Source organism: Myotis myotis, unplaced genomic scaffold (assembly GCF_014108235.1).
Source record: "Myotis myotis isolate mMyoMyo1 unplaced genomic scaffold, mMyoMyo1.p scaffold_m19_p_11, whole genome shotgun sequence".
Taxonomy (NCBI): Eukaryota; Metazoa; Chordata; class Mammalia; order Chiroptera; family Vespertilionidae; genus Myotis; species Myotis myotis.
In genome coordinates this window covers 76,318,783-76,333,314 of record NW_023416315.1, presented here as the reverse complement: position 1 = coordinate 76,333,314, position 14,532 = coordinate 76,318,783, and the positions used below count along the sequence as shown (strand labels likewise).

General features: G+C 41.5%; 1 pseudogene; it reads left to right on the top strand.

Moving 5' to 3' along the window:
- The first annotated feature begins 10,818 nt into the window (after nt 1-10,818).
- Nucleotides 10,819-12,179, top strand: LOC118665760 (annotated as a pseudogene).
- The last annotated feature ends 2,353 nt before the right edge of the window (nt 12,180-14,532 follow it).

Below are 14,532 nucleotides of genomic sequence, written 5' to 3'. Positions count from 1 at the left end.
CTTGCTATTCTTCAATCAAGCAAGGCACTTTCTTGCTTAAAAACATATGTGCTCCACATTCCTGTTGTCTGGAAAGTTCTTCCCTAGATACCTGTGTGGATCACTCACCAGTTCTTTCATGTTTTTGCTCAAATGTCACCTTCTTGGGGCAATTACAAAAACAAATGAAAACTGATAAACATATATAACAAAAATAAAGGGTCAAATGTACTTGAACTAAAAATTAAACATTTCCAAGTCAGCAACAATAAAAAAAGTTAAAGTTCAGAAAACTTATTGCCTAAACAGCATATTGGACACTTATTTTATTCATTTGTTCAGTTGCCCATTTAAAAAAAAATTTGGAAAAATATTCCAAAATGCGGCAGAATAAGTGGAAGCTACACCTAGACGCTCCCAAAACAAAACTGGAATTACAACTAAAATACAGAGAAACCATCCTGAATAATCAACTAAAGACTAGCTGGAGAGAACCCTGATAACAGAATGTGAAGACCGCATAGAGACTGCATAGGAAGTGCAGAGGCACAAAAAGGCTGGCCAGGCCCCACAGACAGCAGCTGAAGTTCTGTAGGAATATATCAGCTGTGGAGGTTCCCACTGAGAACTCTGGAGTCTAAACCACAAGCTGGGCTCCCCAGCCCAGAGCACCAAAACTGACAAAGGTGCCCACACACATCTAGCTGTGAAAAGCAGCAGGGTTCTATCTCCCAGGGAGAGACTATTGAAAATGCAGGCACTTTTTTAAAGGGCCAGTACACAAAATTTCATGCCTAGCCACTCACCTTGGGCCCTGGCAGAGGGAGTGCAGAATTGTCTAGAGCAGTGTGAGAATCCATGGCTGGGGGCTCTGGGGTTAGAGCTCAGAAGGCAACCACCTTGATTTCCTATGCTGTCATTCCCTTATACTACAAAGGATATCTTTCTCAGGCAGAGCTTTACCATCCAGGCAGCTTTCCTCTGGAGGGGAAGCAATTGACTCACCCTGTTGGAAAATCTCTTGCCTACTCTGGGGACTCTATGCCTTGCTGTGGTTGATAGTCTGAGGCTAATCAAGATGCAATAACAATCTGACTACAGGCAAAGGCAGGTCTCTGGAGGCTTAGAGTCTTTGCCTGATCTGCTTCTGGGTCTAGGACTAAAAAAAGCAGACCTCAATATACATCTTGGTCCTTTCCAAAGGACAAGAGAATTCTCCAGAAGAAGAGATAAATGAAATGGAGAAAAGATATTTATTGGACATAGAGTTTAGAATATTGATGGTAAGAATGCTCAAGAACATGAGAAAAGATATAGTAACTATGAAGAATGACAGAACACTAATATATAACACAGTGGAAGGAATACACAGCATATTAGGGGAAGCCTAGGATCTGATCAGTGAATTACAAGACAGGATATGAAAAATCACTCAGAGAACCAAAAAGAAAAAATAATTTAAAAAGAGGAAGACAACTTAATGGAGCTATGGGACAATATGGAACATACTAATATTCACATCATAGAAGTACCAGAAGGGGAGGAAAGTGAGCAAGGGCTAGAGCAGCCGTGGGCAAACTACTGCCCGCGGACCGGATCCAGCCCGTTTGGCTGTTCTATCCGGCCCATGGAGCCGAAAGAGCAGAGGGTTCTCTTGCTCTCCCCTCTGCTCCTTCACCAGCAGCAGTGTTAACATGGCAACGTTGGGAAACACAGCCGCAGCTCCTTCTTCTGAGTCCAGTTTAAGAACCCATTGTGGCCCTCGAGTCAAAAAGTTTGCCCACCCCTGGGCTAGAGAACCTATTTGAAGAAATAATGGCAGAAAACTTCCCTAACCTGGTGCAGGAAAAAGTCACACAAGTTCAGGAGGCACAGAGAATCCCAAGCAAGAAGGACCCAAACAGGTCCATGCCCAGACACATCATAATTAAAATGCCAAAAATTAAAAACAAAGAATCTTAAAGGCAGCAAGAGAAAATCAATTTGTTACCTACAAAGGAACTCTCATAAGGTTGTCAATTGATTTTTCATCAGAAACTCTACAAGCCAGAAAGGAATGGCATAAGGTATTCTAGGTAATGAAAAGCAGGGATTTGAAACCAAACTTACCATATACAGCAATGCTCCCATTCAAAATAGATGGTGTAATAAAGAGCTTCCCAGACAAAAAAAGGCTAAAGGAGTTTGTCACCTCTAAACGAGCACTGCAAAAAAATGCTAGTGACTGCTGTAATGAGAAGGAGCAATAAAGAGAGAGAGAAACATAGGCATAATTAATTTAAAGAATTAAAATGAAACAAATAAGTACCTATCAATAACCTTAAATGTATATGGGTTAAATGCTCCAATCAAAAGACATAAGGTAGTTGAATGGATATGAATATATGATCCAACTATATGCTGTTTACAAGAGATCAACCTCAGAACAAAAGACTGAAACAGGATTAGAGCGAAGGGATGGAAAAATTTTCCATGCAAATGGAAACAAACAAACAAAAAGCTGGGGTAGCAATACTCATAGCTGACAAAATAGACTTCAAAATGAAGGCCATCACAAGAGACAATGAAGGTCACTACATAATAATAAAGGGATTTATCCAACAAGAGGATATAACCCTGGTAAACATTTATGCTCTCAATATAGGAGCACCTACATATATAAAAAACTTCTAGAGGACTTTAAGGGAGAGATTGACAGCAATACAGTCATAGTAGGCGACTTTAACACCCACTGACTTCAATGAATAGATATTCCAGACAAAAAATTAACAAGAAAACAGTAACTCTAAATGACACACTGGATCAGATGGATTTATTTGATATTTATAGAACATTTCATCCAAAGCTGAAGAATATACATTCTTTTCAAGTGCACATGGGTCATTCTCAAAGATAGACCAACTGTTAGGATAATTCTCACCCCCCACACATATTCTAGGAAAGGCATCAAATACTGCCCAGGTAAATAAGGATTGAATTAAGGAAAATTTAAATTCTTTTGTTTTATTTTGATTTTAAAAGTTCTTTTGCCCAACCAGAGTGGCTCAGATGGTTGAGCATTGCTTGTATAACTAAAGATTGCTGGTTTGATTCCCAGTGAGGGCACATACCTGGGTTATGGGTTTGATCCTCGGTCAGAGCACATATGAAAGGCAACTGATCCATATTTCTTTCTTCCATCAATCTCTCTCTCTCTCTCTCTCTCTCTCTCTCTCTCTCTCTCTCTCTTTTTCTCTATCTCTGTCTCAGTTGAGGATTACAAAGAAATTCTTTTGAAGTATAACAAACATAGAAAATTGAATTAATCAAAAGAACAAAACAATAAATGATCACAAAGTGAACATTCCCATGGGACCACTGCATAGGTTAAGAAATAAAACATTAATGGTACCACAGAAATGTTCCTTGGACTCTCTCTTGACTTCTAACACCATGTACTAGTTTTGTAGATTTTTGTATATCATAGAAATGGTACATAATGTATATTTCTTTTGTGAGTTTCTTTTTTTCACTCAACATTATGTTTGTGAGGTTTATCCCTGTTGTTGCTTGGAGCAGTTATTATCATTCCTATATATAGGTTGTATTATATTGTTAGATTGCTGTAACTATGATTCCCAACAGTCCTATTTTTCTGAGCACATGCCCCTCTGTCGTGTGGTTGCTGCTTCTCCTGTCAGAGGATAAAGTCTGTTTCTTCTCTGTCTTGAATCTGGGCTGGCCTTATAACTGTTTTGACATAGATTTTGGTGGAAATGATATTATGCAAGTTCTAGATTTTAGCTCTAAGAATACTTGCAGTTTCCTCTCTTGCCTTCCTACATCCTTTTATTATCATGCTATTGATGAGGAACTCAAGAAGTTAACAAATTTGAGCTGTAGTTTTATAGTTAATAAGCTTGGTAATTAAATATGTAGAAAGCTATTATTCTAGCAACTGAAATGTATGACCGGACCTATCCCAACTTCAGGAGACCCAAAAGCAATTCAACCTTCATGCACCAGGAAGACTGCAAGTCAGTGCTTGTTGCATCTTGCCTAATAAATCATAACTCATCCTACGTTCTTGGAAATATTATCTTAAAGGCTTTAAATTTTAGCCTGAAAATTAAAGTTATGGTACATCACAATTAATTTTGGTATGTAATATTAGGTAAGTGTCAAGGTTGTCTCAGATAAGTTGATGCTTCAGAATAATATTGAAAAGACCACCATCTTCCCCATTGAATTGTATTGGTCAAAACTATTGAACATATGTGTGTGCTTATTTATGGACTCTATTCTTTTCTCTTGACCTATTTATTTTTTCTTGCATCAATACCAAAATATCAGCATTTACTGTAGCTTATAGTAAATCTTAAGTGTGATACTGCAAATTCTCCAGCATTGCAGTTCAAAATACATATTTTTTTATTCTCTGGGTCCTTTACATCTATATACTAGTATACAAAAGCCTAAGCAACCATTATGATGGAACGACCGGAAGGACTGGTTGACCAGTCACTATGATGCTCACTGAACATGAGGGGGCAGATGATCAAGGCAGGAGCTTCCCCCTGGTGGTCAGTATGCTCCCAGAGGGGGAGCGCCGCTCAGCCAGAAACCAGGCTCACAGCTGGCGAGCGCAGCTGCAGCAGTGGGAGTCTCTCCCGACTCCATGGTAGCACTACTGAGTGGTGGCAGCAGGTGCAGCAGGCTGGGATGAGCACGAGTGGTGTGGCACCTGGCCCCGGTTCTGGCTTCTCCCTGGCTGCCTGCCACTTGGCACACTGCTACATCTCTCAGGGGATGTCCGACTGCTGGTTTAGGCCAAGAGGGATGTCTGACTGTCAGTTTAGATCCGATCCCTGTGGAGATTGGGCCTAAACTGGCAGTCTGACATACCCTGAGGGGTCCTGGCAAGAGGGCACAGGCCAGGCTGAGGGACATCCTGCCCAGTGCATGAATTTCATGCACCAGGCTTCTAGTAACCATATAATTTCAGAATCAGCTTTTCAAGTTCCATAAAAATATGTACTAAGATTTTAATTGGATTTCATTGAATCTTTAGATTAATTTGGAAGAAATTACCTCTTAACAAACTGAATGCTTCAATATATTTACATAATATTGTCTGCTCCTGCCTTAGAGCAGGGGTCCTCAAACTACAGCCCGCAGGCCACATGCAAATACAAATATTGTATTTGTTCCCGTTTTGTTTTTTTACTTCAAAATAAGATATGTGCAATGTGCATAGGAATTTGTTCATAGTTTTTTTTTAAACTATAGTCCAGCCCTCCAACGGTCTGAGGGACAGTGAACTGGCCCCCTGTTTAAAAAGTTTGAGAACCCCTGCCTTAGAGACAAAACTGACATAGCAGAAAACCATTCAAGGTTATTGAGGAAAAGCTGGAAAGAGAGTCTCATAAAGAAGTGGTTGCCATCTGAAAGATGACATGTAAGGCAATTTCAAAAACAAGTACAACATATGTCAAATGAAATTCTTAAGGAGGGAATGGAGCAAGTGAACACAATCAACATTCAAATTCATAGTAGAGCATTTACTAAATGTAAGGAAAATCAATAAGGCTAATTGTGTTTTAGGAAAACCGAACAGAGATAACCATATCCAGATAAGATTTATGTAAGTTACTGAATTTCAAGGATAAAGAAAAGTTTATTACATTTCTGGTCAATATAGTGTCCTAAACTAATGTAGAAAATCCCACTCCTATGTAAAACACATTTAACTACAAACTTTCAAAAACACATGACAACTTTTAAAAACAACAAGGAAAGGCCCTAGAAGCTCAGATGATATATTGTAGAATTGCATACCTGCAACCTGTATAATGTTATTAGCCAATATTATTCAATAAATGAAATAAAAAATAAAATAAAATAAAAAGGAAGTAAACAAGTTTGATGGTCTAGAACTTTAGATAATTTGTCAAAACATGGATTTTCAGAGTGATAGAACTATTTCAGTCCTGAGCTGAACAAATAAAAGCAAATTTATCCACAAAACTGTTAGAGGCACCTCTTACAGATAACCAGAGATGTTATCAGACAGGCCCCTGAGTCAGAAGGGGCTGTCCCCACCTTGATTCTTGTTAATCTCATAGGAACAAATTCAAATGAGTGACTCTGATTGTGTTGTGTTAAAGCAAAGTTATGAAAGAAGCGAGGCAAACAAATCTACTACAGCTGAGCTGGGACTCAGATGGGATTTTTCTTGTCTGTGTATCTTTTTATCTGACCCTCAAGAGAGTCCAAAACAAGATGAACAAATTCAGTACAAAGGCAGAAAAAGAAAGAAGCAAATATAGCTAGTCTGAAAAAGTGAGTCTGGTTATATACTCTTTTGGTCTATAGATTTTAAAATTCTTTTGCTAGATACCCTGGTACAGGTTAACTCTGAAGGAGTCTCTTCCTTTTACTTTTTTATGGCTTTCCCAGAATTTATGAGGAGCACCTGGCAATTAAGTCCCAAGACTGCTGGCTTCTCTGTTAAACAGTACATTGAGATGAAACTGTACTCTTCCTTCCCCCTCCTCCCTCCGCTTTGCTGTCTTTTAGTTGTTTTAGGGTGATTTAAGATATGTATTCATTAGTTGCATTAAGATTCCTCCTTCTCCCCCTCTTCCCTTCCCCCTCCTCTTCTGCATTCTCTAGTGAGAAGAGGTTTTAACCCTTTGTTCTCAAGATAAGGTCCTGCTACAAGTGGTCTGCAAAACGTTTTGGCCATGTTTAATTTTCTTGTCTCAGTTCCCCTATTTCTCCGGTCTTGGAATTTTTCTGGCTTTTCGCTATACTGTAACAACACTATTTTAATCAATAAAGGGAAATAAAAGGAGAAAAATGTGTCAATTCAGTACAAAGGCAGAAAATGAAAGAAGCAAATAGAGCATAGAAAAATCCTTATAAAAATAAAACACAAAAGAAGCTCTTTATCTGACCCTCAATTATAAATGATCGCTTTGCTGGGTAGAATAATTTTGGTTGTAGGTCCTTGCTATTCATCACTTTGAATATTTCTTGTCACTCCCTTCTGGCCTGCAGAGTTTCTGTTGAGAAATCAGCTGACAGTTGTATGGGCACTCCCTTGTAGGTAACTGTTTTTCTCTTGCAGCTTTTAAGATTCGTTGTCTTTAACTCTTGGCATTTTAATTATGCTGTGTCTTGATGTGGGACTCTGGGTTCCTCTTGTTTGGAACTCTTGAGGGTCAGATAAAGAGCTTCACAGATAAGAAAAAGCTAAAGGATTTCATCACCACCAAACCAGTACTAGTATTACATGAAATGTTGAAGGGTATTCTTTAAGAAGAGGAATAAGAAGCAGAAGCAGAAGCAGAAGCAGAAGCAGAAGCAGCAGGAGGAAGAGGAGGAGGAGGAGGAGGAGGAGGAGGAGGAGGAGGAGGAGGAGGAAGAGGAGGAGGAAGGGAAGGGAAAGGGGAGGGAAAGGGGAAGAAAATATGAATAACAAAATGGCAATAATGCATATTTATGAACAATTAAATCTAAAAATCAAAATAAATGAACAAGAAATCTAATGAACAAAATAAACTGGTGAAAAAATTCAGAGTCCTGGAAACATGGAACAGACTGATGAGTCTCAGAGGGAAGGGGGCGCGGGTGGAAAGAGATTAACTAAAGATCTTACCTATGGGCATAGTAAGTAGGGTGATGAAGACCTGGGGAAGGGCTGGAACCAGGTGGAGGGGGCAATGGAGGGAAAACGGGAGACATCTGTAATACTCTCAACAATAAAAATAAAAAATAAAACAGAAGATGATGGAAATAAGATAAAATGTACCAGAAATCATTGCAAAATAAAAAGATTAAATTCACATATATAAAATAGATACTCAAATTGGAAGGAAAAAAACACTATGTAGATTTATTACATTTTTACTAGACACAAATTGTATAATGACACAGAAAGGTAAATACATTTTTGGAAAAAATGTACCAAGAAATGTTAGCCAAACAAAAGATATATTTAACATTAAGAGGGATGAAAAGAGATACAACATAGATATAAAAAGAATCTTTCACCATGAACTACGAAAATTAAACTTTATGTATCATGGCCTCACAATATTTGGAGCATATTTAAATATTTACTAAATATTTGAAGAGCAAAGATGGTCAAAATTCTAGTAATAATATAAATAGGTCCTAGAGATGTTAATATACAGCATGATGAATATAGTTAACAACACTATCATATATTTAAAGGTTGCTAAAAGTGTATGTTGAAATTCTTATTGGAAAAGGCAGACTCTAAGGTATTTCAAGTAAACTGTTTTACTTATACCGAACTTTCTTAAGCAAATTCTTAGAAATTTTCTAAAACTCTGCTGCTGATATAAAGGTCTTCTTGGTATTACATTTTATGAGAGTCCATAATATCAAGTTTATATCAGCATATCAAGATAAGCAAGACAAAATTTTGCAAAAAATACATTTAAAGTAAAAATTGACAGAACTACAAAGAATTTGACTAATCCATAGTTATGGCAGGATATTTGCACATGCATTTTCTTTAGTAACCAATAAATAAGCTGACAAAGAACTTCAAGGTTACAGAAGGTTTGAACAATTAACACTAGAAAGACTGCAATTTATTATATACCTATATTGCCCAAAAGCAGTCAAAATGACTGCATTGTGAAAGAATAATATCGGAGCACTCCTCACTTATGTTCCTTAGCTTTTCCAATAATTCACTTCTGTTCGACATTTCTTTCATGAATTTAGGGCGCAAAAGAAATACAATAAACAACTTATTAGAACAAGTATCACTGTATAAAGATTCGAATAACAAGTACTAGTTTAGCTTATTGAGCAACTGCAACTTATCAAGTATCGACAATCTATCATGTACTTGTATGTTATCGTGTGACGGTAATCGAAAAAAAATGAAAACTGTTATTTCAATACAGAGCGGAACAGGTCATATAAGAAATTTACTCAATTCAATAATAAGAGTCATAATTTCCCCAAGCAGTCAAAATGACTGCTTTTGGGCAATATAGTTATAACACATATATATATACCGGAAATGGAGGGGGAGGTAACTAAAATTATTAATAAACGCATTTATATGTTGTACAAAAAGTCACAAAATTCTAAGACATTGTGTCCTTATATACATAATTGTTTTTCTAATTGAAATTAAAAAGCAGTCAAAATGACTTCCTTGGGCAATCTAGTGTTAACAAGCTTGATCTAATAGATATGTATGAGATCTAACACATATAGGCCCTAACCAAATAAAGAACCCACATTCTTTTTAAGTACTCAGAGATTATTGACCTTGATTTCTCAGTATTAAAATGTCTTAGGTTTCACAAATAAAATGTATACACAAAACACAGCATGAGACTATGCAGTATATTGATAAAAATCTGACATAATGTGTAATAATGTATTGAAACCCAGATAAGTTGGATGGGGAATGATTCTCTGAGAAATGAGGGAGCAGAAAGAGACCATGGATGTGTACAAGGGGACTTAAAATCTGGAATGATTAGTTTCTTAACAATAATTTAAAAGATTTAAAGTAAAATTCTGTTAGCATATTGTTAATTCTGGGTTGTGGTTACATGGGTATTTGTTATACTGTAATTTTTATATGTTTGAGTATATCATGATTTTTTTAAAGAGATTAAAATCTTGTGGAATAATTAATTGGTAGATAAAAACTTGCTCTTGGGATGATATGCCCTCCCTTGATATAAGCTTGATATTATGGACTCTGATAAAATGCAATATCAAGAAGACTTTTATATCAGCAGCAAGGGTTTTAAAAAATTTCTTAGAATTTGACTAAGAAATTGCTGTGTAAATAGAACAATTTAGGGAAGTTTATCTAAAGTATCATGGAGACTGACTTCTCCATCACTAATACTAGAACTGATCACTTGAATGGGTTGCAATGAACCTCAAATATCATCGAGTTGTTCCAAGAATTAAAGGCAGTAATGTATATCAGGTATCTATAATAATAAAAGCATAATATGCTAATTAGACTGGACAGCCAAACAACCTTCTGGATGTCATTCCGATGTCCTTCTGGATGAAGTTGCGGCGGTGGGGACTGAGGTAGAGGTGGTTAGGGGAGATCAGGCAGGCAGACGAGCAGTTAGGGGCAATCAGGCAGGCAGGCAGAGTGTTTAGGGGTGATCAGGTAGGCAGGCGAGTGGTTAGGGGTGATTAGTCAGGCAGGTGAGCAGTTCGGGGCGATCAGTCAGGCAGGTGAGCAGTTCGGGGCAATCAGGCAGGCAGGAAGAGTGGTTAGGGGTGATTAGGCAGGCAGGTGAGCAGTTAGGGGCAATCAGGCAGGCAGGCGAGCAGTTAGGGGCAATCAGGCAGGCAGGTGAGTGGTTAGGGGCAATCAGGCAGGCAGGCAGAGTGGTTAGGGACGATCATAGAAGGGAGGCAGGCAGGTGAGCAGTTAGGAGCCAGTGGTCCTGGATTGCGAGAGGGTGCAGACCGGGCTGAGGGACCCCTCCCACCCCTGTGCACAAATTTCATGCACTGGGCCTCTAGCATAATATAAATCATCAACAGAATCTATATATATAAAAAGCCAGTGACCAACCAGAACGACCACCGGCCCGGTCAGCAGCCACTCCCTCCCTCAGTAGTCCTGCAGGATCAATCTCCAGAAAATGGGCCCGGCACCGACAGATCAGCGCTGCCGGCAGGATCCTTATAGCACCGCCAGCCTCCTGGAACTCGGCCTCGGGCACCTTGGCATTTCCCCTTCCTAGAAGTTCTGCAAGGAGCTGTGACTGCTCTCCCCTGCTTCCTCCAGGTCTTGTGCTCTGGCCCCCGCCCGCCCTGCTCCAGATGAAGTGTGATCACTGCACGCATGGAAGGAATGTAGTAAAAAAAACCAAACTGATGACCAAGAAAATGCCACAGTCGACGTCCAGAGTCCAGCTCAGGAGAACGGAGAGAAGGGAGAATTCCATAAGTTGGCTGATGCCAAGATATTTCTGAGTGACTGTCTGGCATGTGACAGTTGTGTGACCACAGAGGAAGGAGTCCAAGTTTCTCAGCAGAATGCCAAGAACTTCTTCCATGTTCTGAACCTTAATAAGAAATGTGATACCTCAGCACAAGGTGCTGGCAGTGTCCATGTGTCCTCAGTCTCTGCCTTATTTTGCTGCTAAATTCAGCCTCTGTGTCACTGATGCATCCAGAAGGCTCTGCGGCTTCCTCAAAAGCCTTGGGGTGAACTGTCTTTGACATGAAGATAGCTGCTGACTTTAGCATCCTGGAGAGTCAGAAAGAATTTGTGTGGGTACTGCCAGCACCTTGAGGAAGAGACCCAGCTATCCATGATGACCTCCGCCTGTCCTGGCTGGGTCCATATGCAGAGCGTGTGCTGGGTCACCCCATCACACCCCACCTCTGGACGGCCAAGTTCCCCAGCAGATCATGGGCTCTCTGGTGCAGGATTACTTCGCCAGATGGCAGAACCTGTCCCCAGACAAGATTTTCCATGTCATTTTGGCCACGAGTTATGACAAGAAACTGGAGGCCCTTCGAGAAGATGTTCCCACAGCTTTGCATAGTTCCCGGGGTGCTGACTGCGTGCTAACCTCAGGTGAAATTGTCCAGATAATGGAGCAAAGTGACCTGGCCATGAACGCCGTCGCCGTGGACACTCTGGAGACGTGAAGGAGGAGGTGAGGCTCCACCAGGGTGCCAGCTCCGACGGGCACCTGGTGCACATCCTCAGGCACACGGCCAAGGAGCTGTTCAATAAGAACATGGGGGTGCTCACCTGCCACACCTTGAGGAACAAAGACCTCCAGGAGGTCACCCTTGAAAAGGACGAAGAGGTTCTGCTATGCTTTGTGGCTGCTTATGGCTTTCGGAACGTCCAGAAGTGGTCCTGAAGCTGGAGAGGGGCAAGTTCCCCTGCCACTTCGTGGAGGTCCTGTCCTGCGCCAGGCATGCCTAAGTGGCAGGAGCCAGGCCCGGGCAGAAGACGGGTGTGCGGACAGGGACAGGGCGCTGCTGTGGCAGATGGAAGTCATCTAAGTCTCCATCCTGGTGTGGCCCCTGGAGACCAGCGCCCACATGCAGAAGCTGTACCAGCAGAAGCTGGGGCAGGGGGGACTCCCCCCAGGCCTAGGTGGCCCTGCACACCACCTAGCAGGCCAGGGCAGCCTGCCAGCAGCCGGGACATCAAGTGGTAAAGTTCCAGCAGATGCCGGGCCTGCAGGCCGCCTGAGGAGGGGTGTCAGACGTGTGAAGGAAAGGCTTAGCGTCTTTGTCATCCCTTTGGTTTTCAGAATTCCCTGCTCCCCATTTGCTGGCTCCCTCCCTCTGAGGGACGCTGTTGTTGTCACATGGGTGGAACTGGAATATTGTATCTTGAGAAGATGGCCCCAATGTACGTAACCTTTTATCTGACGATGAAAAATCCCAAAGAACAAGAATGGAGACAGACTACTGTCCTTTAGGCTTAAAAAAACCGCAGAAATGTCCTGCGAAGAGCTGAGACTTGGTTCTGCCCACGCATTTCAGAGAGATTGGATGAGGAAATGGCCCGGTTTGGCCCTGACTTCACCCACTTCTGTTACTCCTGAAGGTGTCTTTGCCACAATGTGAATAAGCTGCCACCTTTTGGAATAGGGGCTCATATGAAAGTCTGCATTCCTAACTTTTCTTGAAACGGATCTATGTTCTGCAGCTGTGGCCACCGTCCTGAGACCAGGTCCTGTCGACCAGGTCCTGTTGCTGGTAATCAGGGGGCACTGGAGTGGAGTGCCCCCCTGCCACACACACACCCCATGCCCTTTTATGTTCAGGGATTGAACTGAACTCACTTTGGGGGAGGCCTGGCAAGAGCGACAGGTGTCACAGATGGAAGGATGGAGAATGGAGAGGCGGACACCCTGCTCAGTCCCTCTCTGGGTGGGTCAGGCAGATGAAGGCCGGCCAGCCCATCCCACAATTGGGTGAGATAGCGTCTTATGTGTCTACCTCTCACCCCGTGGGCCCGGCCACTCCCCTCAGCTCCGGGCAGCCCTCTGCGTTCCTCCACAGTGCACTCTGCCCTCACATGCTGCTCGCCCTAAATGAGAAGGAAGAGAGCAGTTGGCCCACAGACAAACTACACAGAAAGATCCACAGCCACCACAGAGCCCAGCACCCATGCACATTAGGGCCGTCCTGTGAAGTGAGGCCTGTGGCCGGCCTGGTGTTTGTTTCTAGAGCACTTAGATTCTGTTACCATGAGGGTGACATTCTTCTTGAACCCCTCAGCCTGTTAGATTTCCCTCATTCATGTGTTATTGTACCTGTGCACCCATCTGGGTTGATAACTGGGACATTGTGTGAAATTACCTATTTTTCTGCTTTCGATCTTTTTGCAGTGGGGTTTCATCCTCTGTGGTAATGTAGATCTATTTCTGACTATGGAATAAAAAGTTGAAGTGTCAAAAGAAAAAAAAGGCTGCCAGGTGGCTCTCGACAACTGGTGGGAACAACAGCGGGATGGATCCTGGATCCTGGGCCCACAAAGGCATCCCACTGCCCACCCGGAGGGCTGATAGTGTCCTGGCTCCCCCCAACCTTCCTCAGGACCCTACCTGTGCATGAATTTGTGCACTGGACCTCAAGTTATGCTATAAAAATCCAGTATCCAAGCAGAAGAAACACAGTCAAAGATGTTAGGAAAAAAAGCAACCTAACTTCAGTATTCTCTTGGGGACATTACATATCAGTAGTCAACCAAGCAATACATAGAGTCATAAAGGTGCCTGGCTGGTGTGGCTCAGTGGTTGAGCATTGACCCAGGAACCAAGAGGTTGTCAGTTTGATTCTTGGTCAGGGGTGTGCAGGAGGCAGCCAATCAAGGATGTTCCTCTTTCTCATCGATGTTTCTATCTCTCTATCCCTCTTCCTTCCTCTCTAAAAATCAATAAAAATATATTTTTAAAAAAGAGTCATAAGGGTAACCTAAGGTGACCCCAATATCAGCCAGGTTTTTATTCATGTGTGAAGATAACCTAAAAATAAACTTAAATACGCAAGAAAGTCTACAATAGAATGCCCATCTGTTCTAAGAAATTTACTTGAGCAAGGAATCCTTCAACAACAACAACAAAAGAGCAACTCTCTTTGTTCTATTTAATGTTCTGTATATTGCATTCACTTCTGTCCAACATTGATATTGCTCTATTTGTTCTCTTGCTCCCTCTCCCTCTTTTTTTTTAATCCTCAACTGAGGACATGCTCATTGATGAGAGAGAGACAGAGAGAGAGAGAGAGAGAGAGAGAGAGAGAGAGAGAGAGAGAGAGAGAAATGTCAATGTGAAAGAGATTGATTAGTTGCTTTCTGTATGAACCTCTCTCCCCTCGTCCCCTTACCCCCCATGGAAGCTGCAACCTAGGCATATACCCTGACTGGGAAATTGAACCCACAACTTTTCAGTATAGGAGGGTGGGGGATGCTCCAACCAACTGAGACGCACCCATCAGGGCCTCTTTTTATTTGTATACTTTTTTTTTCTACCCTTGTATATTCAATCTATGAATTACATT